We start from the raw sequence: 24,577 nt of genomic DNA on the forward strand, positions 1-24,577 counted from the left end.
TGCGATAGGGAACGGGGGATGTGGAGATCTCCTGCTCTCCCCTGAGTCAGTGTCCCTAACATTCCTAACGTTCCCTATACAGGCTCCTCACCTGTCGCCGATCACGAACCTGTCGCCCTAGCACACCCTACACTTATCCCTTGCTAGGGAGCTGGGTGGTGCAGGCACTGGCCCCACCGCTGCACTAACACCAACATGAGGAAAAGTGACAAACAGGGAAACACTTAGCTTTGCTCTGATGCACTTGCTCCAGGCAACAGAGTCCAACACCTGAGTGCATCTTCCTCCCACCGTGTCCAACACCTGGGTGCAGCTGTCCAGCAACGGAGCCAGCACCTGAGTGCAGCTGTCCAGCCACGGAGTCCAGCACCTGAGTGCAGCTGTCCAACAACAGTGTCCAGCACCTGAGTGCAGCTTCCAGCAAAAGAGTCCAGCAACTGAGTGCAGCTCTACACCATAGCTGCCAGTCCACCAAGCTTTGCAAGAATTCTTCACTGACACCATAGCTGCCACTCCACCATGCTTTACACGAACTCCTCGCTGACACCATAGCTGCCACTCCACCATGCTTTACACGAACTCCTCACTGACACCATAGCTGCCACTCCACCAAGCTTTGCAAGAATTCTTCACTGACACCATAGCTGCCACTCCACCATGCTTTGCAAGAATTCTTCACTGACACCATAGCTGCCACTCCACCATGCTTTATACGAACTCCTCGCTGACACCATAGCTGCCACTCCAGGACTCTGACCGAGCTGTCCTGGACTCTTCTCAACTCCTTCCTTCACCCAGCATGGTTGGAAAAGCCCAAACAATATCACCAACGGTGATTGCAACACCTGAGACTCTTTTATAGCAGAGCCAGCAATCACACCTGCATTCTAATCATGTGCACTAAACTAAAGAAACAGTGAAATGACGCTCACCACCACCGGGGGGAAAGCATAGAACAAACCACACCACAGTGCAATAATCCTAATGGCCACCGGGGGCTAAACCACCTTTAGCACAGCTAAAGGAAAAAAAAAGGTTACTTGAACATTTAATCTGTCAGATCCAACCTGGATCATGACAGTACCCTCCCCTTAATGAGGGGCCTCTGGACCCTCAAAACCGCTCCTCATCAGGAACCACCCACAGCTGGGACGCCCAGATCCAGATTTCACCCCAACCACTACCTGACACTTCAGGTTAATGATAAACGCACCGCTGGCATAGGCAATGTATGCTCTGGAGGCACCACACATCTCCAAAGCGCCGACCTGGGGAACGGGTTATATATGTGTATGTTTGAGATGAGCTGGTAAGACTCCAAACACACTCCCACTAGATGTTTTTTTTGGTGGGACCCATACAAACTCGTTCACACACAGGTCCGGACCTGAACGTTTATTTCCACACATTTGTTTGTCAAATATCGGGGAACTCTCTCTGGAATTGACAACAGAGATGTCCCCCTGTGTCACCACACTCACACCCCCGCACTCCACCAAGGGGTACACCACCCCCCAACCCTTTCCACCACGAGGACTGCGCCTCCCAGGGTTGGCTAATGGCGAGGGTAGAGTCTTACCCCTACTCCCCCGCAGCACACCTGCTGCTCACACCGGTGAGGGAGGGGCTTGGGATATGGAGGAAAAATACACTCCCTGGTCGCCTTCCTCCACACGACCAGGAGGGGTGGCTTCTTCGGTGGTATGGAAGATTTGGCGTGAGCCCCACGGACTATAACACCAGTCTGCTCACTACCAGGACGTACCCCTTCACCTCGGGGAACCCCAGACAGTACCATGGGGACACCAACTCCACGTACCTGTCTGGGTGCGTCCGCCTGTATGACCAAGTCCCGCTCCCCAGCAGCGACTCTAGGGGGCTTCATTGCCAGCCGCTATTTGATTTTCCGGTTGAGTCAGAGGCAAGGCCCCAGACCCTGATTACTGCTGCTGGAACTGCTTACACACCATGCAGCTCCTCACTCACCTCAGTGAGGCCCAGCAGCAAATGCTCACAAGTCTGAACAGGGCACGAGGCTCACCAGAAAAAAAAAATGTATGGGTTGGTGATAATGTCACGTGCCCCATCCTGTGTGACATGGCCAGCAGGCCGGTAACTAATACAACAGGACACAGCACGTGTAATTGTCCAGTGTGACGCGGCCCGCAGGCCGGTAACTAATACAACCAGACACAGGGGATAGGGAAACATTTACAACAAAGGGTCCTGCGATAGGGAACGGGGGATGTGGAGACCTCCTGCACTCCCCTGAGTCAGTGTCCCTAACGTTCCCTATACAGGCTCCTCACCTGTCGCCGATCACGAACCTGTCGCCCTAGCACACCATACACCTATCCCTTGCTAGGGAACTGAGTGGCGCAGGCACTGGCCCCATCACTGCACTAACACCAACATGAGGAAAAGTGACAAACAGGGAAACACTTAGCTTTGCTCTGATGCACTTGATCCAGGCAACAGAGTCCAACACCTGAGTGCATCTTCCTCCCACCATGTCCAACACCTGGGTGCAGCTGTCCAGCAACAGAGTCCAGCACCTGAGTGCAGCTGTCCAGCCACAGAGTCCAGCACCTGAGTGCAGCTGTCCAGTAACAGTGTCCAGCACCTGAGTGCAGCTGTCCAGCAACGGAGTCCAGCATCTGAGTGCAGCTTCCAGCAAAAGAGTCCAGCAACTGAGTGCAGCTCTACACCATAGCTGCCACTCCACCAAGCTTTGCAAGAATTCTTCCCTGACACCATAGCTGCCACTCCACCATGCTTTACACGAACTCCTTGCTGACACCATAGCTGCCACTCCTCCATGCTTTACACAAACTCCTCGCTGACACCATAGCTGCCACTCCACCATGCTTTGCAAGAATTCTTCACTGACACCATAGCTGCCACTCCACCATGCTTTACACAAACTCCTCGCTGACACCATAGCTGCCACTCCAGGACTCTGACCGAGTTGTCCTGGACTCTCCTCAGCTCCTTCCTTCACCCAGAATGGTTGGAAAAGCCCAAACAATATCACCAACGCTGATTGCAACACCTGAGACTCTTTTATAGCAGAGACAGCAATCACACCTGTATTCTAATCATATGCACTAAATTAAAGAAACAGAGTGCAATGACGCTCACCACCACCGGGGGGGAAACATAGAACAAACCACACCACAGTGCAATAATCCTAATGGCCACCAGGGGCAAAACCACCTTTAGCACAGCTAAAGGAAAAAAAAAAGGTTACTTGAACATTTAATCTGTCAGATCCAACCTGGATCATGACAATATATTTTTGAATCCACTCTCTCTTCTCTAGTATTAGCTATCCCTCCTAGCTTTGTGTCATCAGCAAATTTAATCAGTTTACCCTCAATTTCTTCATCTAAATCATTGCTAAAGATGTTGAACAATACAGGGCCCAGGACAGAGCCCTGTGGTACCCCACTTGAGACATTCTTCCAATTGAATGGGCAGCCATTTACGACCACTCTTTGGGTCCGATCACTAAGCCAGTTATGAATCCACCTAACAGTTGCCTTGTCCATTCCATACTTAGTCATTTTTTCAATAAGGATTGTGTGAGATACTTTGTCAAATGCTTTGCTGAAGTCAAGATATACTATATCTAAAGCATTTCCCTGATCCACCCAATCAGTGATTCTGTCATAGAAGGAAATTAAGTTAGTCTGACATGACTTATTAGTTACAAACCCATGCTGACTCTGTTTAATCACTTCATTCTTATCCAGGTACTGACATACATGTTGTTTAATAATTTGTTCAAAGATCTTTCCTGGTATAGAAGTCAGACTCACCGGCCTATAGTTGCCTGGGTCCACCTTCTTCCCCTTTTTGAAGATAGGAACAACATTTGCTCTTCTCCAGTCTTCTGGGACTTCTCCTGTTCTCCAAGAATTTTCAAAGATCATGGAGAGCGGTTCAAAAATTTTTCCTGCTATCTCCTTCAGTACTCTGGGGTGTAATTCATCTGGACCTGAAGACTTGAATTCATTTAGGTTAGCTAAGTGTATCCTCACTATATTTCTGTTCATAGTTATCCTGGATTCTTCTATTCCCTTAATAGGACAGTGAAGAATAGTTGATGTTACATTTCCTTTCTGAGAGAAAACAGATGCAAAATAGGAATTAAAAAGTTCGGCCTTCTCAACATCCTGTCTTACCATTTCATAATTTTCATCCTGTAGAAATCCTATAGCATCTTTGACTTTTCTTTTACTTTTGACATATCCCCAAAATCATTTATTATTGCTTTTGACATCTCTTGCAAGCCTCAATTCATTGTCAGCTTTAGATAATCTGATTCATGCCTTGCAGGTTCTGCAGACAGCATTATATTCTTCTTTAGGTATGCCTCCCTTTTTCCATGTTATAAACATTTCTTTCTTCCTTTTTAGCATGTGCTTAAGTTCTGTGTTCATCCATCCTGGTTTCCTTAAACGCTTCCTATTCTTCCCTCTTTTCGGAATTGTTAACGATTGTGCTTTGAGAATTTCATTTTTCAAGATTTCCCATCCTTCCTGGACATTTTTGTCCTTAAGGATATCCAGCCATTGGGTCCTTCCAATTCTCTTTCTGAATCCCTTAAAATCTGCCTTTCTGAAATCTAACCTTGACGTCTGAGTCTTCACAGGTCTTCCTTCTCTAGTTATCCAAAATCCTAAAATAGCATGGTCGCTACCTCCTAGGGTCCCAGGCACTTTTACCTCCTCAACCATTTCCTCCCTGTTTATAAGGATTAGATCCAAGGTAGCAGTTCCCCTTGTTTTCTCCCCTACCTTTTGGAAGATAAAGTTGTCAGCAAGAGAGGATAAGAATTTCCTTGACCTGTTAGTTTTGCCTGAGAGAGATTCCCAACAAATGTCTGGATAGTTTAAATCTCCCATGACCACTATGTCATATTTTTTGGAGAACTCGGCCATTTGATGCATAAAGAGTTCATCATATCTTCAGCTTGCACAGGCGGCCTGTAGTAAATGCCTACAATGGTGTCCTTTCCATTGTTCTGTCCTTGTATTCTTACCCAAACAGTTTCCACAGAACTCCCAGTCTCTGAAGCTTCAATCTCTGTGCAGATATACGTGTTTCTAACATACAATGCGACACCTCCTCCTCGTTTATCAAGTCTGTTTCTTGCAAATAAGTTGTATCCTTCTAGCCTTGTTTTCCAATCATGTGTATTGTCCCACCAAGTTTCAGTGATTCCAATGACGTCATATTTCTTTTCCTGCATTAGTAGTTCCAATTCTCCTTGTTTGTTGCCCATGCTTTGTGCATTAGTATAGAAACATTTTAGTTTGTTATTGGTTTCTCTTTCTCCAATATTTTTATTATTTAGATTCTTTTGTCTTTGTTCTTCCTTTCCACTTCTAATAGCAGAGTTCTCAATAGCATTCGTCAGGTGTATGGCTTTTTCTGGCCTTTTGCTTCCCTTCCCGCATTGTTCTAGTTTAAAGCTCTCCTGATGAGTGTAGCAAGGCGACTTCCAAATACATGTTTTCCAGTCTTCGTAAGATGCACCCCATCTCTAGCAAGTAGTCCATCGTATAGGTAATTCACTCCGTGATCCAGAAATCCAAATCCTTGCTTACGGCACCATCGGCGTAGCCAGTTGTTCACCTGCAGAATCTTATTCCACCTCCTTGTTCCATGGCCATCCACTGGGAGGATAGAAGAGAAGACCACCTGCGCTCCCAGTTCTTTCACCTTCTTACCTAAGTTTTCAAAGTCTCTGCAGATGGTTTCCAGGTTGTTTCTTGCTGTGTCATTTCTCCCAACATGTATTAGCAGGAATGGGTAGTCATCTGTAGGTCTGAAGAGTCCTGATATCCTGTCAGTCACATCTTTAATTTTTGCACCTGGAAGACAGCACATTTCTCTTGAGGTTATATCCGGTCTGCAGATAGCGGCCTCTGTTCCTCTCAACAGGGAATCCCCCATGACCACCACTTTCCATTTCTTCTTCACAACATTTTTCTTTCTCCATCCAGGATGACTCTGAGGGCGTACAAGGTTGCTGTTTGTGGGCAAAGTCTGATCCTGATGTATTTCTTCATCGTTCTCCTGTGTAAGAGCCTGGTACTGGTTCCTGAGCAGTATGGGTGCTGCTTGCCTCCCGATCCTCTTGCTTCTCTGGGTCACATTTTTCCATTCCTCTGTTTCTTCAGGTGCACTTCGAATTTCTTCTCTTTCTGTAACATGAAGAGATAATTCTGCTCTGTCTAAGAACTCTTCACCTTCCTTAATGATTTTCAATGTAGATAACCTCTCTTCGAGATTTTGCAACTTTTCCTCCAACAGGGACACAAGCTTTCATTTGTGGCATGTGAAGTTTGGCTTTTCCACTGGTAAGTCTGTGAACATGTAGCAAGAGATGCAGCTCACCAATTGGCTCCTGGCCTCTTCCATATTGTTATTATTAAAGAGATTTCAAAGCAATGAAAAATGAGTCATCGGTTTACCGATTTCCTCTTTTCAGCTGCAATGGCCAAAATCCAGTGATCGTTGAGCTTGCGGAGACTCTTCACTTATCCCAGAAGGCACTGGGAATATGCAAATTATCTCCTCAGGACTTTTCCCCTGGTTTACCGATTTCCTCTTTTCAGCTACATTGGCCAAAATCCAGTGATCGTTGAGCTCGCGGAGACTCTTCACTTATCCCAGAAGGCACTGGGAATATGCAAATTATCTCCGCAGGACTCTTCCCCTTGTGCTAAACAACTGCGTTCTTACAGAAACAGACAAATACACTACCTGAGCCTGGAAGTTCACCATTCAGGGAGCTTCAAACAAGCCATAGCGACCCTGAAGGACAAGGCCTGCAAAACCTTCTACGCCATCCAAAGGAAACTCTACCATCTGAAGCCGCCAGTGAAGGTCTGGTTAAAAATCTTCTATGCCATAATCACCCCAATCCTCCTGTATGGCAGTGAAGTCTGGGGCCCTCACACATACCCAGAGTGGTCAAAGTGGGATTCCAGTCCAACAGAAATAATCCACCTGGAATTCTGAAAACACCTTCTCCAAGTCCATTGGAGCACCACCAACAGTGCCTGCCGGGCTGAGCTGGGCAGATTCCCACGGCACCTAGCAGTCCTGAAGAGGGCGCTATCCTTCCAGGCTCACCTACAGAGTAGAAACCCAAGCTCCTATCACCATAAAGGCATGCAACGTCGGCCAGCACAGACAGAGCTACAAGCCCAGGGAAGACAGACTGTGCCTACACTGTGACTTGGAGGCCCTGGAGGATGAGACCCACTTCCTGCTACACTGCACCAAATATTCAGCAGTGAGGAACATTCACCTCTGGAGATCTCTTCCCAGATTTCAGCTCCATGAAGGAGGAAGAGCAAACATTTATCCTGCTGGGGGAAGAAGAGAGTGAGGTGGAGATAGCAGCGCAGTATGTGAGAGCATGCCATAGGCTGCGAGAAAGGCAACCATGATATGCCATGGACTTCCTTAGCCCCCACCCTGTACCCCATCCATTGTTCCTTTAGTCCCCACCCATTATCCCCACAGTCTCCACTCCCTATTCCCTACTGTACATGTGCTTTGGCAAAATGTTTATTTGGTCCTGCCAATAAAGATTCTTTGAATTGAATTGAATATACACCGCCTCCGTATACCCCTCTAATGCATGTACACCCCCTTTGTATACCCCTCTAAAAATTGGCTGTCTGACCATGCAAGGAGCATACCACATCTCCTGTGTAGGGAAGGAAGCAAAAGACAATACTGACATTACAGCACGGGATCACAGAGGATTCATTTTGTGAGGTAAAATATTTCACTGACTGTTTTTAAACAATATTTTACCTCACAAAATGTATCCTCTGCGATCTCCTGCTGTAATGTGAGTTTTGACTTTTGCTTTCTTCCCTGCCCAGGAGCTGTGGTATGTTCTGTACATGGTCAGACACAGACAATTTTTAAAATTAACTTTTGTTCATAGGAAAACCCCTTTAAAAAGCAAATATAAACGCCAACATGGCGCCTCCAAAAAAAGTACGCCAATGACAATGAAAGGAAAGCTGCAAAGGTACAATGACGAAGACAACAATAGGCAAATGAGACTCTTGAAGAGCAACAGCATCGCTAGAACAAAAACAATGCATATAAGCGTAGGCATCAAGCACGAGTCCCCTGATGCAAAAGTCATTAGATTATCACAGGATGCCATTAGGCAACAACAGTGCCGCAAACAGAAATCTGCAGTCTTAACAGCAATACCTTGCTCAGAAGATGACCCAATGGAACCAGCATACCACACCGCCAAGTCTACAACTTCAGGGTGAGTGCACACGTTGAGGATTGTACTGCGGATTTTTCCTTGCAGATTTTGCAAAATCCACAGGTAAATCCGCAGGTCAAAAGACCTGCGGATTAGCCTGCGATTTTCCCCTGCGGTTTGACACCTGTACAATGGAGTAGGTGTAAAACCGCTGTGGATTCTGCACAAAGAAGTGGCATGCTGCGGATTTGAAACCGCAGCAAATCCGCAGCATGTGTGTGGCGCCCCTGAGGGTTCAGTCGCCACAGAGGTAATGCACCTCCTCCTGAGGTGTGGTGCCCCACTATTCAGGTAAGGTGGAGACACCTGACGACATTCCAACACCTGCACCCCACACCACAAAGTAGTGTAGCAAAGCACCTTCGGCAGCTCCCTGCTTGGAGTGTAGCATAGCACCCCTTGGTGGCTCCCTGCTTGGAATGCGAAACGTGCTGGGAGGTGGGTGGAGTTGAGTTTACACAAAAGAGCGTGAAGAGTTGAGTCAGTCGTTCAGTTCAGTCATTCATTCAGTCAGTGAGTGAGGATGCAGAAGGACAGAGAGTGAGACAGAGAAGATCCCCGGGAGAGGGATGGAAGAAGGAAGTGCTGCAGCAGGCCACAGTGATCTGGGTCTGCTGGCACAAGAAAGAGACAGAGAAAGGAAGCTTGATTCTCCATTGGGAAGAAGGATTAGAATGGAACAAAAGGAGAATAGAGGAACTAAGGAACAGGGTTGGAAGAGAGAACCCTTCCCAAGTTCACAGCGCAAGGCCAGGGCCCGGTCCCCGAGGTTGTATGGATACTAATGGTCCTGCAGCAGACACTGGAGGAATAGAAGTAGTGACCATTTTATTCCCACACAAGACTTGGGGCACAAGAGCAACATATTAGTGAGCAGGGACTTAGTAGCAAGGAGTCCCCGAAGCAGGCTACAGCTGTCTGCCGTACAAGTAGAGTTCATAGGAACATCTGACAGGAGGAACTCCATTGTAACTCAATACTAGGAGTACTTCATTCAAAGGCGCTATAAGAGGAGACGTTCAGAAAAGGCACATATGTTGGCGGAGTGTTGGAAAGGAGTACTTCATCTTGCCTGGAAGTTGGCTGAGCTCCTAACCCGGAGGACATGGCACGGATGCGGGTACCTGTACCTGCAACAGACTGTGAGTAAAGCTTTGGAACTACATGCCCTGTTGTCCTCCACTTATTCCTGTGACAACACACCCAGCACTGCTACATCTTGGTGCTTAACACTGTGCCATCCACGTCTCTCCCCTATCTCTTCATCTACACTGCCCTGAGACTACAGCCCTACCTGTGGAGGGCCACACCATCATTGCTGCACTACACCATCTGTCCCAGAGGATCTGCTTGCAGAGTCGGCTTAACATCTCCCTTGCCGAACACCACAGGTGGCATCACGAATCATTCACTCATAAACTTTATTCCATCACGTAACCCCTTTTACAATGGACGCCCAGGGCCATGGACCAGGTCACAGCTACCGTGACATCTCCCACTGAAACCAACGGGCCCGGGTCCGAGTACCCCGCCGCCCTGGGTGCGAGGGCAATCCATTCACACTTACCTCTCATACGATCTCCTGCAGCTCTACTTCTGATAGGCAGAACGTACGTGTCGGCGGCTGCGTGATGACATCATCGTGTAGGTGCCGTCACCATCACATCACATCACAAAAAAAGCAAAGGGAGCTCCCATGGAGATGCTCTTCTGTTCTGCTTTGACAGCCGTGGTGCTACAGGAAAGCCCCTTGCACCAAAATGTGCGCTGGTACTGCCATCATTATAATCCGCCTATTGGGCCCCCAACCCACCCTATGTGCCCAACTCACCCCTGTTAATGGGGCCCGGTGAGCAGAAGCAAAAGAGGGGGGTCCAAACTTGGTTCAGGCCCCTTCCACTTTGTCTCTGCTCACTGGGCCTCATACACTAGTATGGAGACAAAGTGACAAAATATGCAATTGGTGGTTAGACAGGGTCGTTCTGGCCCACCGGAGAGCGGGAGGATTCTCTGGTGGGCCCATGCACTGACACCTGCTGTCATACAGGACCTGTAGCTGCCTAGGGCCCCCGCTGCTCCAGGGGCCCCCAACCAATGGCATATCGCTAATAGCCGCACTCCATGCAGCTGCTATGGGACCCGTGAGTCTGGGGAGCTTGACCGATGCCAGCAGAGCAGCAGCTGGTCACAGGAGGCAGAAGCTGGCTGCTGCGGCAAAAGCCTGTGCCCATTGCTAAAGAGAAATAAATATTCACTCTTCCCCACACCCATGTGGAGAAGAGTTGATATTCATTTCACTTTAATAGCGGGCCGACCAGCGAAACCCGCTCCCCCAGGGGCCCCCAGCCAGCGTTGCTGCTATGGGTCCTGTAAGTCAGGGGGCCCGGCGCCAGTGCTGCCCCCCAGTGTGCGTCACATTCAACGGTATCGGCATCATAGATGCCGATACAGTTGAGAGCAATAATGGCGGAGACAGCGTCAGATGATGCTCCCTCTCCCATCATTCCCCTCTGCCTCTGACACAGCAGGTGCACGATGACGGCACTTCAGAGCTGATGGCAGTGCAGTTGCTGATACTGGAGCAGAGATGTAATCAGTGTGGGAACGAGGAGGAGAGGTGGGTATTGTGTTTGTTTTTTTTATATACATATATCAGTGAATGAGTCCTGGTGGTCATAACACTAGGACTGCGGGGCTGGATTATATTCTATGGGGAGGCTACATTATATTCCATGGGGGGACTGCATTATACTCTATGGGAGTCTACATTATATTCTGGGGGGGCTGCATCATATTCTGTGGGGGGGAGGCTGCATTATACCCTATGAGGGGGGCTGCATTATACCACACATACGTGGTCAAAATTTTTGGTACTCCTCATTTAATGACAGCAAAAACCCACAATGCTGACAGAAATAACTTGAATCTGACAAAGGTAATAATAAATCAAAAATCTATGAAAATGAACAAATGAAAGTCAGACATTGCTTTTCAACCATGCTTCCACCGAATTTAAAAAAAAAATAAAATTCATGAAATAGGCCTGGACAGAAATGATGGTACCACTGAAAATAATGTGACAAAAGGGACATGTTAAATCAAGGTGTGTCCATTAATTAGCATCACAGGTGTCTACAATCTTGCAATCAGTGAGTGGGCCTGTATAGAGGGCTACAGATCCTCACTGTGCTGTTTCGTGACATGGTGTGTATCACACTCAACATGGACCAGAGAAAGCGAAGGAAAGAGTTGTCTCAGGAGATTAGAAAGAAAACTAGATGTGCATTTCCTGAAGGTAGTACAGATAGTGCTCTGAAATGGTGCCTGGACAGCCCCTTTAAGAGAGACTTGCCTGCTGCCCCTGCAAGACTTTCAACTCAGGATCTGTTTTAACTGTGGGTGCCTCTCAGGGGCCACTTTGGCCTGTGGGGCCCCTCAGGGTCTGATTTGGTGGGCGGGGCCCCTAAGGGTCCGATTTGGTTGGCGGGGCCCCTCAGGGTCTGGTTTGGTGGGCGGGGCCGCTCTGGGTCTGATTTGGTGGGCAGGGCCCCTCAGGGTCCGATTTGGTGGGCGGGGCCCCTCAAGGTCCGATTTTGTGGCCGGGGCCCCTCAGGGTCCGATTTGGTGGGCGGGGCCCCTCAGGGTCCGATTTGGTTGCCGGGGTCCCTCAGGGTCCGATTTGGTGGGCGGGGCCCCTCAGGGTCTGGTTTGGTGGGTGGGGCCCCTCTGGGTCTGATTTGGTGGGCAGGGCCCCTCAGGGTCCGATTTGGTGGGCGGGGCCCCTCAAGGTCCGATTTTGTGGCCGGGGCCTCTCAGGGTCCGATTTGGTGGGCGGGGCCCCTCAGGGTCCGATTTGGTTGCCGGGGTCCCTCAGGGTCCGATTTGGTGGGCGGGGCCCCTCAGGTTCCGATTTTGTGGCCGGGGCCCCTCAGGGTCCGATTTGGTGGGTGGGGCCCCTCAGGGTCTGATTTGGTGGGCGGGGCCCCTCAGGGTCCGATTTTGTGGCCGGGGCCCCTCAGAGTCTAATTTTGTAGTTGGGGCCCCTCAGGGTCTGATTTTGTTGCCGGGTCCACTCAGGGTCTGATTTTGTGGGTGGGGCCACTCTGGGTCCAATTTGGTGGACGGGGCCCCTCGGGGTCTGATTTGGTGGGCGGGGCTCCTCAGGGTCCGATTTGGTGGGCAAGGCCCCTCAGGGTCCGATTTGGTGGGCGGGGCCCCTCAGGGTCTGATTTGGTGGGTGGGGCCCCTCAGGGTCTGATTTGGTGGGCGAGGCCCCTCTGGGTCCGATTTGGTGAGCGGTGCTCCTCAGGGTCCGATTTGGTGGGCGGGGCCCTTCAGGGTCCAATTTGGCGAGCATGGACACTCTGAGTCTAATTTGGTGGGCGGGGCCACTCAGGGTCCGATTTGGTGGGCGGTGCTCCTCAGGGTCTGATTTGGTGGGCGGGGACACTCTGAGTCTGATTTGGTGGGCGGGGCCCCTCAGGGTCCGATTTGGTGGGCTGTGCCACTCTGGGTCTGTTTTGGTGGGCGGGGCCACTCAGGGTCCGATTTTTTGAGCGGGGCCACTCTGGGTCCGATTTGGAGGACAGGGTGGCTCAGCCTCCGATTTGGAGGCCATGGTCGATCAGCCTCCGATTTGGAGCCTAGGGTCACTCAGCTTTCGATTTGGCGCGCCGGCCCTTTAAGACTCATTTTGGTGCGTCGGCCCTTTAAGAATCACTTTGGCACGTCGGCCCTTTAAGAGCCAGGGTGGAGCACTGGGCTTCTAAATCCACTTTGGCGCACATTCTCTCTCAGGGGCATGCGTCATGTGATGAAGCTAGATTTGCATTTGTGCTGTGGGTTTCGCTTTAAGAGCTGATATTATGTGGCAAAATCTGTGTCCTGGGGGCGTCATGTGAAGTTCGTAGGCGTTGGCATAGTAACTGGGTGTGCCTGCGCATATCAATGAGCTTAACTGCCATTTGAATCGCCTCAGGGCATGATTTCTCTGTGGCAACATTTTCCCATTGAAATACATTGAGGAAAATGTTTTTTTCAAACGCAAATTGCGCAAAAACTACAAATCCGATCAACACGAAAATTACTTAGCACACCTCTCGTGGACGCTGGCTTCGAAAGGACACCTCAACGGAGTCTGTGCGTGTAGCGGTTCGGGCCGCATTAATTGCAGAAAATCGACTGAATAATAATAAGAAGAAGAAGAAAAGGAAGAATAAGTTAGCAGCGTTCGGATTACAAGATAGTGGTTTTTTCAAACCACTATAATAATGTAAAGTGCATTTTCCTAGGGCCCATCCAGTATGTCGGTTCAAAGGCTTATTGTGGTGCATATGACTTGGTAGCAGGGCAGGCCTTGTATTCAATGCAACATTTTTTATGGAGGCCCTCCTGGACATCTCGTGAAAGGGGTATTGAGGTGCGTCGTAATTCTTGGCAGCCCATCCACTCACTGCATAGGCTAAAACAGTTTAGGAGACCCACTGGTTAATAATGGCCCTTTAAGAATATTAATGCTGCCTGATGCCCCTATAAAAATAGGCTCTGTGACTTTAAGAGTCCCTCCTTCATAAATGAAACAAGATGTGTCTCCTTATGTGTCACACACCACTTGGCCAGCTAGGGTTGGTAAATGTTACAATGACATTTCCCAGTGAAAGCATTAGTATTAGTTGAAAGCAATGTTAAAGTTGAAAAATGCTTCAAAAACGCTGCGTCTGAACATAGCCCAAGTTGGGGAGGAACATTTTGGTCTGGGGTTAATTATTTTGCCTTATATACAAGTCATTAACCTGGAAAGGATGTAACTTAACGTATTTCCCAGAAAAATCCGTTTTGGTTTCGTTTTGCTATGTTTTTTGGTGCACCAGTAAAAATGGCATGAAACTGAAAATATTGATTAAAACTGTGAACTAGGAGTCAGGAATGCTTCCAGGGGCGATCCCCAAGATGTCCCCGTGTCATTTCAGCAGTGTACCCATCATTTTCAGAGCCTAAAAGGACCCCCGGGGGGATCGCGGTAAAAATGCTCGGGTCTCCCATAGACTTACATTGGGCTCGTTGTTCTGTCCGAGTACCCGAGTATTCCAATTTGCTCGACCCGAACGACGAGCACCCGAGCATTTTAGTGCTCGCTCATCACTAGTAGCTATGTAGTGAGCCCCAAGAATGATTTTCTCTCGTGGGCTCAAGGTGCTGTAGTCTGATACTGTGGAGAAAGGTTGAACGTGGTGAACCTAGGTCTTTTTTCAACCTATGTAACTATGAGAGTAATGCCCTAATGGCAGCACTGCCTGTAATCCCTTGTGCAGAAAGGAGTTCCGTACTTTTATGTGTCTGTGACAGAGTGGGACATCAGCAGTACAGAATGTTGGATCTGATATTCTAATTGATATCTTAATATATTTTTATACAAGTCATTTTTCCAGCATTGAGTTCCAAATTTCTGCATAGATTTTAAGCAAAGGGAAATCTGTCACCAGGTTTTAGCTACCACATCTGAGAGTATAATGTAGAGGCAGATACCTTGTTTCCAGTGATGTGTCACTTACTGGGTTGCTTGCTGTTATTTTGATGAAATCCCTGTTTTATCTGTTGCAGATCTACCAGTTTTCTGCATGCTGAGCTCTGTATAACCCACTCACACCTCTCTGATTAGAAACTTTCTGTGCACTGCATAGGCAGAAAGCTGCCATTTAGTGGTTGGGGCGGGAATACACAGAGCTCATGAATAAGGAGGACTACATGGCGGCTGGTTTACTAGTCCTCTAGTGATAATCTCCTGCTTATAAAACAATCATTTTATGAAAACTACATCAATCAGCCCAACAAGTGATACATTGTTGGAATCAGAGTCTCTGCCTCTACATTATTTTGCTCTCACGTTAAGTGGTCAAAGAGCTTACTACGTACAGATCAAATGTTGACCTCAGTAATATAAAGTAAATGATTTGCAATAAACTCCTTAGCTCCCTCTAGTGATGTCTCTGTGCAGGGTATTTGGACGTCTGTAGCAGAAAAATGGAACCTTGGCCCCTTTTAAAGATATATGAAGACGTTAATCAGTAGGGAACGTTGGACCTTTCACGTGTATGTGTGTGGGGCCAACACAGCGGTATATATGCAGAGCTGAGACATACACTGGTGCTCTATAAATATTGTATAGTAAATCAGTGGCAAGTCTCCCAAGTATGACTGCAGCATAATGAGATGACATCCACAACCTATGCTGCGTATAGCGCTTCATATACATTAATGTGTGCTAATATTCCCCCCAAAAAGGAGCTGCACTGCAGAATAATTCATAAAGGAATCCAATAAATATGGAATATTACTTGTAAATAGAATGACGTTCCTTCAAGGCTTTCAAGTTGTGTGTTTTTTACATTGAAATTTACATTTTAGCAGCCGGTTTAATAAAAAGTATAACCCACTACTGAGCGAGCAACTAAATCACATCTGTACATTGGCTTCTTGGAAATGACAGCACGGGCTTGAGAGCGAAAATTATAAAGAAAGCATTAAATTAATTCAGTCAGAGGCAACTACACTCAAAATCCATAATTGTGCCGCCATATGGTAATGTTCTTAAAGGAGAAGTGACGGTACAACCTTGAAAAATGCAAGTCCTAAGTTACTGATTACCTGCAATTTAATGTCTCCAGTGGTGTTTGCTTGTTTTTTCCCTTGCTCCACTTAGGTCCAGTTATAATCAGGGACTCCAGCTGTATCATTTAGTAGGCTCTGTGGTAGCCTTAAAGGAGTATTCCCATCTCCAAGATCCCATCCCAATATGTTGTAGGTGTAATAATAATATTAGCAATTGCTTCCCATTAGAAATGTAGTGTAGTTCTTCTGATTTGCTATGTCGTTTACCCCATGTGCAGGGCATTGCAGTAGCTTAGTTATCCATGGTGACAACCACTGAGTGTTTGTAACCATGGATCCTTAAACTACTGCAATACCCTGCACATGGGGTAAACGACATAGCAAATCAGAAGAACTACACTACATTTCTAATTGGTTGTGTTTGCTAATATTATTATTATAACACCTACTATATATTGGGATAAGATCTTGTAGCTGGGAATACTTTAAATTTACCCTTCAGTCTTTGTTTCTTATATCACTAGCTGTCCCAGCTGTGACTCCAGCATAACTGCATTGTCAGTTGTGTTCCGTCGGAGTCTAAAATACACCTTCTATCTATTCTGTATCATCTGCTGCCCTTCCATGATCTGGGACTCCAGTTTAGCTGCATTGTCTATTGGAGTCGATGGTAATCTAAAATCCATATCCAGCATATTTTCTATAGAATGATGCATCTTTCCCCATATTACACACTACATTGTGTGCAGAATTACTAGCCAGTAAGTATTCTGACCAAATCATCATTTTGATGCAGATTTTCCAACGCCAAACTGCATAAATGTGAATGCTTATTGGATGAATCAGATCAGGTGACGTATATTTGTGCAATGAGGAGGGGGTGAGGCCTAAAGATACAACGCCCTTTATCAAGGTGTGCAGAATTATTAGGTAGCTTGTTTACCTCGGGCAAAGCAAGAGACTTATCTGACTCTGAAAAGTCAAAACTGTTCCAAGACTTACATAGGGATGCAGCACTCTTGAAATTGATAAGATATTGGGTCGCGATCACAAAACCATCAAAAATTTTGTTTCAAGTAGTCTACATGGTCGCACAAAATGTGTTGAGAAAAAAAAAGACGCACATTAACTTCCAAAGATTTGAGAAGTTACCAGGAAGCCATTATCCTCCAGTGCTGCCATATTCCAGGAGGAGGCCCAGAAGTACAAGGTGTTCAATGCTCAGAGACATGGGCAAGGTAAGGGGGCTGAACCCGACCACCACTGAGCAAGGCAGAGTGAAACCTCAAGACTGGGATGAGACACAACTGAAGGCAAATTCTTCAAAGGTTTTATGGACTGATGAGATGAGAGTGACTCTTGACGGACCATATGAATGGGCCCCTGGCTGGATCAGTAACTGGGACAAACCTCCATTTAGCTCAGATGCCAGCACGGTGGAGGTGGGCTACTGCCAGTGTCGGACTGAGGTGCCAAGGGCCCACCAGTAACATTACACTACCCTCGTTCACATATTTACCTATATTTCTATATAATAATAAACTGGGTAGTTTGGTTAATGAATGATGAGATGCTGCTTTTTTCTGTATGGAGTAAATCAAGTGAATTATGCCAAGTACTAACCATACAGTGGGGTTGGGGGCCCACCAGGGGATTGCCCTGTAACCCTATGGGCCAGTCCGAGCCTAGCTACTGCTAAGGGTTGGTATTATTAAAGATGAACTAGTTGGACCTTTTCCTGTTGAATATGGACTTAAAACCAACTCTCAAAAATACTGGCAGGTTTTAAAAGACACTTTCTTCAAGCAGTGGTACAAGAAAACATCTGCATCTTTCGAGAAAATCATGATTGTAACACAGGACCATGCTCCATCGCCGCATTGATGTCTCCACTGATTGCCTGTTAGTAAAGGCCTTAAAGATGAAATAATAATGACATGGCCCCTTCCTCTCCCACCCTTAACCCTATTGAGAACATATGGGCCCTTCGTAAACGGGAGATTTAGGCTATGTTCACAAGTTGCGTTTTTTCAGCTTTTTTATGCCAATTTTAAGCTACTTACAGGTTTTGCTTAGTTTTTGATGCGTATTTTGTTTCGTTTTTGGTGTCTTTTTACTGCGTTTTTGTCAGGGTACATTTGTCTCTTGAGCATGCTGATAAAGTTTAGTGCATAAAAAATGAAATCAGATTCAACTTCATCAGGTTTTGGCACCAAAAACGAACCAAAACTTGCTACCTGTGTTTTTTACTTACTGTACAGCAAGGAAAGAGTACAAAAGCCTGTTTAAAATATCTAAACTGTGTGCGTGATATACTGGGACTTATATGGATAAGAACTCCCCCCTTTGATAGCACTATGACACTTTACTGATTTGGAGTGTTTTTGCTTAACCACCAATGGTGACCTTTATTTAATATGTTATATCGAACTGATAGACTCCTTATTATAAGTGGCCATAATTATATTGGGACATTTTGCAATATTCACTTATTTTGGTTCTTAATTGGGGTTTAAAATACCCAATCCTAATATTAATGTTGTATACCATTTGCTATATTACTGTTCGTATCTTCTGGTTTTTGAACAATTTTGGTCCATATTAATTTTAACTATGTGTATGATTAATAAAATTTAATTTTTTATGACATTTTAAATAGGCTTTTGTACTCTTTCCTTGTTGTATGCAGGGCTGGCATTAGGGGCAGGCAGACCAGGCAGCTGACTAGGGCCCCCCGCTCCCCCAGGGGCCCCCAGCTAGTGGCACATCGCACTGCCACTATGGGGCCCCTCGCCGTCTCCCCTCGCCGCCGCATTGAACTATACCGGCGTCTGCCGGTACAGTTCAAAGCAATGATGGAGGAGAGAGCGTCAGCTGACGCTCCCTCTCCCATCATTCCCCGCTCTGCCTCTGACACACAACGGGTGCGCAATGACGTCATCGCGCACCCACTGTGTACCAGGCAGTGCAGGAGACAGAAGCCGGGAGCAGCGCGGGCACGAGGAGTCGAGGAGTATTTTTTTTTTTAAATCAGTGTGAGCACTGGACTGTGGGGCCATTCTCGGGAGGGGTGTATACCATGCTAGGCTGTATACCATGCTGGACAGTGTACTATGGTGGGACGTATACCATGCTGGGCTGTATACCATGTTGGGCTGGGCTGTATACCATGGTGGGCTGTATACCATGCTGGGCTGTATACCATACCATGCTGGGCTGGGCTGTATACCATGCTGGTCTGTATATCATGGTGGGCTGTATACCATGCTGGGTTGTATACCGTACCATGCTGGGCTAGGCTGTATACCATGCTGGTCTGTATACCATGGTGGGCTGTATACCATGCTGGGCCGTATACCATGCTGGGCTGTATACCATGCTGGGCTGTATACCATACAATGCTGGGCTGGGATGTATACCATGGTGGGCTGGACACCATGATGGGCTGGGCTGTATACCATGGTGGGCTGTATACCATGGTGGGCTGTGCTGTATACCATGGTGGGCTGTATGCCATGCTGGGCTATATACCATGATGGGCTGGGCTGTATACCATGGTGGGCCTTATACCATGGTGGGCTGTATACCATACTGGGCTGTATACCATGCTGGGCTGGTCTGTATACCATGCTGGGCTGTATACTATGCTGGACTGTATACCATGCTGGGCTATATGCCATGTGGGACTGTGCTATATACCATGTGAGGCTGGGCTATATACCATGTGTTGCTGAGCTATACATTATGCGGCTATGTTATATACCATGGGGGGTACATTTTACATTATATTCTATGGGGGAGGCTGTATTATATAATATGGGGGGGTACATTATATTCTATGGGGAGGTGGGCTGTATTATATTCTATTTGGGGCTACATTTTATTCTATGGGGGGCTGTATTGTATTATATTCTATGGGGGTGATTGCATCATACTCTATGAGGGGGCTACATTATACTATATGAGGAGGCTACATTGTATTCAATGGGGGGCTGCATTATATTCTATGGGGGGCTAGATTATATTGTATGGGGGTTTCATTATACTATGAGGGGGCTACATTATATTCTATGGGGCTGCATTATACTATGAGGAGGGCTACATTGTATTCTATGGAGGGGCTGCATTATACTATATGTTGGGGCTGAATTATATTCTATGGGGGTTACATTATATTCTGTTAAGTGACTGCATAATTCTCTAAGGGGTGACTGCATTATACTATAAGAGAAGGGCTGCATTATATTCCATGGGGGGTTACATTAAATGTATGGCGGGGCTGCATTATTCTCTGTGGGGTGGCTGCATTATGCTCTATGGGGTGGCTGCATTATACTATATGTGGGCTGCATTATACTGTATCGAGGACTATGGGGAATACATTATATGAAGAACTATGGGGTGCATTATGCTATGGGAAGTGAATTGTTCTACATGGGTGACTGTTGTAGCTGCTTTTTGTTCTGACCAGATATGCCAGATCACCAGTGAGGCCAGATTAGGAGTTTTCGCCCTTCTGTTCACAAGCGCTTGGAGACAAAGAGACTCAACACACACGAGCAGTGGTCAAATCACTTTATCTGACGTAATGAAATACAAGGCAATCTTTTATACCATTTACAACAATATGTAATTTGATGGAGCTCATGTGGCCCCCACCATCACCTTCAGGGTTACAACATGTTTACAATGTACTCAGAACATGTTGTTACTGACTATTGAGAACAAATATGATAACAAGTATAGTTCCTTGAAAACAGAGACTAATAGTCTACATAAGAATAATTCTAGCAATAATAGGCAAAAGGCAATTGAAGTCTTAAAGGCAATTAAAGGGATATAAAAGCAAACCATTAACTCTTCTATATCACTATGGCGGTGCATTATACTATATGGAGAACTATGATGAGTGTATTATACTATATGGAGGACTGAGCAGTGTATTTTAATATATGGATGGCTATGAGGAGTGTATTATACTATATGGAGGACTATGGGGCACATTATATTATATGGAAGACTATGGGGTGTAAACTGTAGATGTGCTGCTGGTAAAATGATACTGTATGTATCTGTTAGTGATCCATTAATGATCGTTCTGTCCCCATCATTCGTTCTCAGACGGTGTAAAGAGGTCAGGAAACAAATGTTGAACGACTTCAATATTGTCGATCACACTCATTTGGCGGCCTGAACTCAGCGCATGTAAATACAATCGAAATACTTCTGTGTGATGTGCAATATGTTAGCATTTGGGGCCCCATTTTAAACTTTGCCTAGGGCTCCACTTTGCCTAAAACCGTCCCTGCTTGTGTGCTATATGCTCTTTGAGTATTCCTGTTGCCCTTTATATGGTGGCGCTATAATATTTGTTATATAGTGTGTTTTCTGTGTTTTTTACTGCCCATTGCTTTCAATGAATGAAAAACACTGAGCAAACACTGAAATAAGTGACATACTGCATTTTGCAAAAAACGCAGCTCTTTGACAAAACGGTCAGGAAAAAACAAACAAGGTGTGTGCATGAGATTTCTTAAGTCTCATAGACTTTGCTGGTACTGTGAAACCCAGGTGTAAATTTGCATAAAAAAATTGCAAAAATACAACATAGGAACATAGCCTTACAGTGTAGTAAAATAGTCACCTGTCTGCTGTCACACATTAGTGCTGGTTAGCCCACCTGGCTTACAGTCCAGCTTATTAGTCCTTTAGCAAAGACACTCAATCCAGGAGATCTGCACACCTCCATACACACAGCCATGTATGAGACAAACAGCTCTCAATTTACAAAGTTAAGGTTATGGAGTTATGGTGAGCTGCCATATCTCCCAACTCATCAGCTGCTCACAATCAATCTGCCATGGCATATTAACCCCTTTTAGTCCAGCCACTAAGTGTCCGAGAGCCACCTTCCAGCAGCTGTATTGATCACTAAGACTTTTTTGGAAATGTCACAAATTTTTTTGTACAATTTGAGTTGTTTGGTTGTTATTCTCACTGTGACCGACAACACTGTAGTTGTTCAACAATAAAATGAATCATCAAAAATATCAATTGCCTAATAGTTTTTCACATGGTGTATACTCATTTGGCCTTTTATGTGAATGGGTTTTAAAAGGATTTCCATGCTTTGAACAAGGAGTCTGTTTTACTTGATTAGGACAAGATATTTTTTGAGAAAAATATCAGACCCTTTTTTTTCCCAATACTAGACAATCTCTTTACAGTGGTTGCCTTTATAAGAGAAAACGGTAATTAGACCTACCGGTAATTGTGGAGACTGCAGGATGTCCTTCTTATCCGTAGTGGGACAGGAAACCACGAGAGTTTAAAAGGATCTTCCCCCTACCACCCTTCAGTGATTTCACAAAGTAACACCTCTGGATGGATGCAAAACATAGACTTTATTTAAACCAACATTCTTCATACACTTGTTACTTCACAGTTGTATGGAAAGTGTCCTCAGGAGGGAACTAATAGTGCTGTCAGGATGGATTCCTGGAAATACAATTACTGGTAGGTCTATTTACCGTTTTCCAGGTCACCACCTGACAGCACACTGGAGTAGTACCAAAGGATATTGGTCCTAGGGTGGGACTACTGCGTGGAGTACCTTTCTCCCAAATGCTAATTGAGTGGAGACCACGTCTAGTTTGTAGTGCTTAGAAAAAGTACTGAGACTGGCCCAAGATGCTGCTCTGCAGATCTGTTCGGCCGAGGCTCCCCCCCTCTCTGCCCATGATGCGGCCATGGCCTAAGTTGAGTGGGCTCTAAGACTCCCCAGGGGGCTCTGACCCTGTGCTCTATAAGTTGCGCTAATGATGGATTTAATCCACCTTGCTATTGTGGATTTCGATGCCTTCTTCCCTTTATTAGGGCCTCTGTACTGGACAAAGAGATTATTATCCTGCCTCCAAGGTCTGGTTGCGTCCAGGTACCTGAGCACTGTTTCCCTGACATCCAGGTTATGGTAAGCTTTCTCCTTGCTATTTTTAGGGAACTGACAAACATGAATCAAGAGGTAGTGCTCCCTTCATTTTGAGTCTGAGATAACCTTGGGGAGAAAAGCCTGGTTGAGTTTTAGGACTAACCGGTCGTCGAATATTTATAAGTAGGGATCTTGGACCGATAGGGCCTGAAGTTCCCCTAGTCTTTTGGCTGACGTAACTGCCACTAGGAAAGCCGTCTTCAGAGAGAGGTAACCTATACTTATTTCTACCCCTAGTTGGTATGGCTGTCTACATAGCGCATTGAGGACTAGGTTAAGGTCCCAAGGAGGGACGGTCTTTCTTATCAAGGGTTTAAGCCTCTGCACTGCCCTTGAGAACCGGGCTATCCAAGGGTGTGATGATAGGGTTGTGTCATAGAACACGCTTAAGGCTGCAATCTGTACTCTCAGAGTGCTGGGTCTAAGGCCCTTTTTGGACCCTGCCTGCAAGAAGTCAAGGATCTTCGGGATGTGGGGTTGGTCAGTCTCGACTGTCGCCTCTCCACAAAAGCTGCAAAATTTCTTCCAAATGTAGTTATATATTGCTGCGGTCACGGGTTTCCTACTTGCTTGTAGGGTCGATATGACTTCGTCCGATAGACCCCTTGCTCTTAGGACCTGCTGCTCAGGATCCAGGCTGATAACTGGAGCGCTTCTGGCCTTTGGTGGAAGACCGGACCCTGGTGGAGGAGGTCTTCTCTTTTTGGCAGGAGAATAGGATCTTCCCGTGATATCTTCCTGAGTAGAGGAAACCAACTTCTTCTTGGCCAATAGGGGACCACCAGTATGACCCTGGCTCTGTCCTCGTAGACCTTCCTGAGAACCCGTGGAATGAGAACTAGAGGCGAGAAGGCGTAGGCCTCTGTTCCAGGACTGCGATAGAGCATCTATCCCTGTTGGGTTTCCCACAGGGTTCAGGGAGTAAAAGGCTTTGACCTTTGTGTTCCATTTGTCCGCAAACAGGTCTATTTCCAGTTGTCCCCAACGGTTGCACAGGCTGCTGAACACTTCGTCGTTGCGTTCCCAATCTGTTGCGGCTATCCTTCTTCTGCTGAGGAAGTCCGCAACTTGGTTCCTGGTGCCTTCCAGATGTACTGCTGAGATTGAGAGGACCTCTCTTTCCGCCCAACTGAAGATCTGTTCTGCTAAGCCCTGAAGTGCCGGGTGTCTTGGTCTGCCCTGGTGGCGGAGAAAGGCATCTGTTGTGGTATTGTCTGACAGTATTTTGACGTGCTTGTTCTTCACCAGGGACCGGGCGATGAGTAGTACTTTCCAGACTGCCTCCCTGAGGTTGGAGGACCTGTTGCTGTCCTCCGGACTCCATTGTCCCTGGTAGTACTTTCCTCCGACGTGTCCACCCCAGACATACAGACTCACATCCGTGGTCACTACGATTTCTGGAGATTGAATCCATGAGGCACCGGTTTTTAGGTTTCTCGGGACGGTCCACCACAGCAGCGACCTTCTGACCTGGGGTTTTAACTGTATTTTGTTTTCCAGTGAGTCCTGCCTTCTGTCCCAGGATGCAAGGACTGCCCGTTGTAGTTTGCGGGAGTGTAATTGACTCCATCTGACACAGGAAATGCACCAAGTCATCAGCCCCAGGATCCTCATTGCGTCTCTGATCGATACCCGGTTTTTTGAGAACTGACGAATCTGCTTTC

Source organism: Dendrobates tinctorius, unplaced genomic scaffold, assembly GCF_039654945.1.
Source record: "Dendrobates tinctorius isolate UK_male_01 unplaced genomic scaffold, ASM3965494v1 ptg000065l, whole genome shotgun sequence".
Lineage (NCBI taxonomy): Eukaryota > Metazoa > Chordata > Amphibia > Anura > Dendrobatidae > Dendrobates > Dendrobates tinctorius.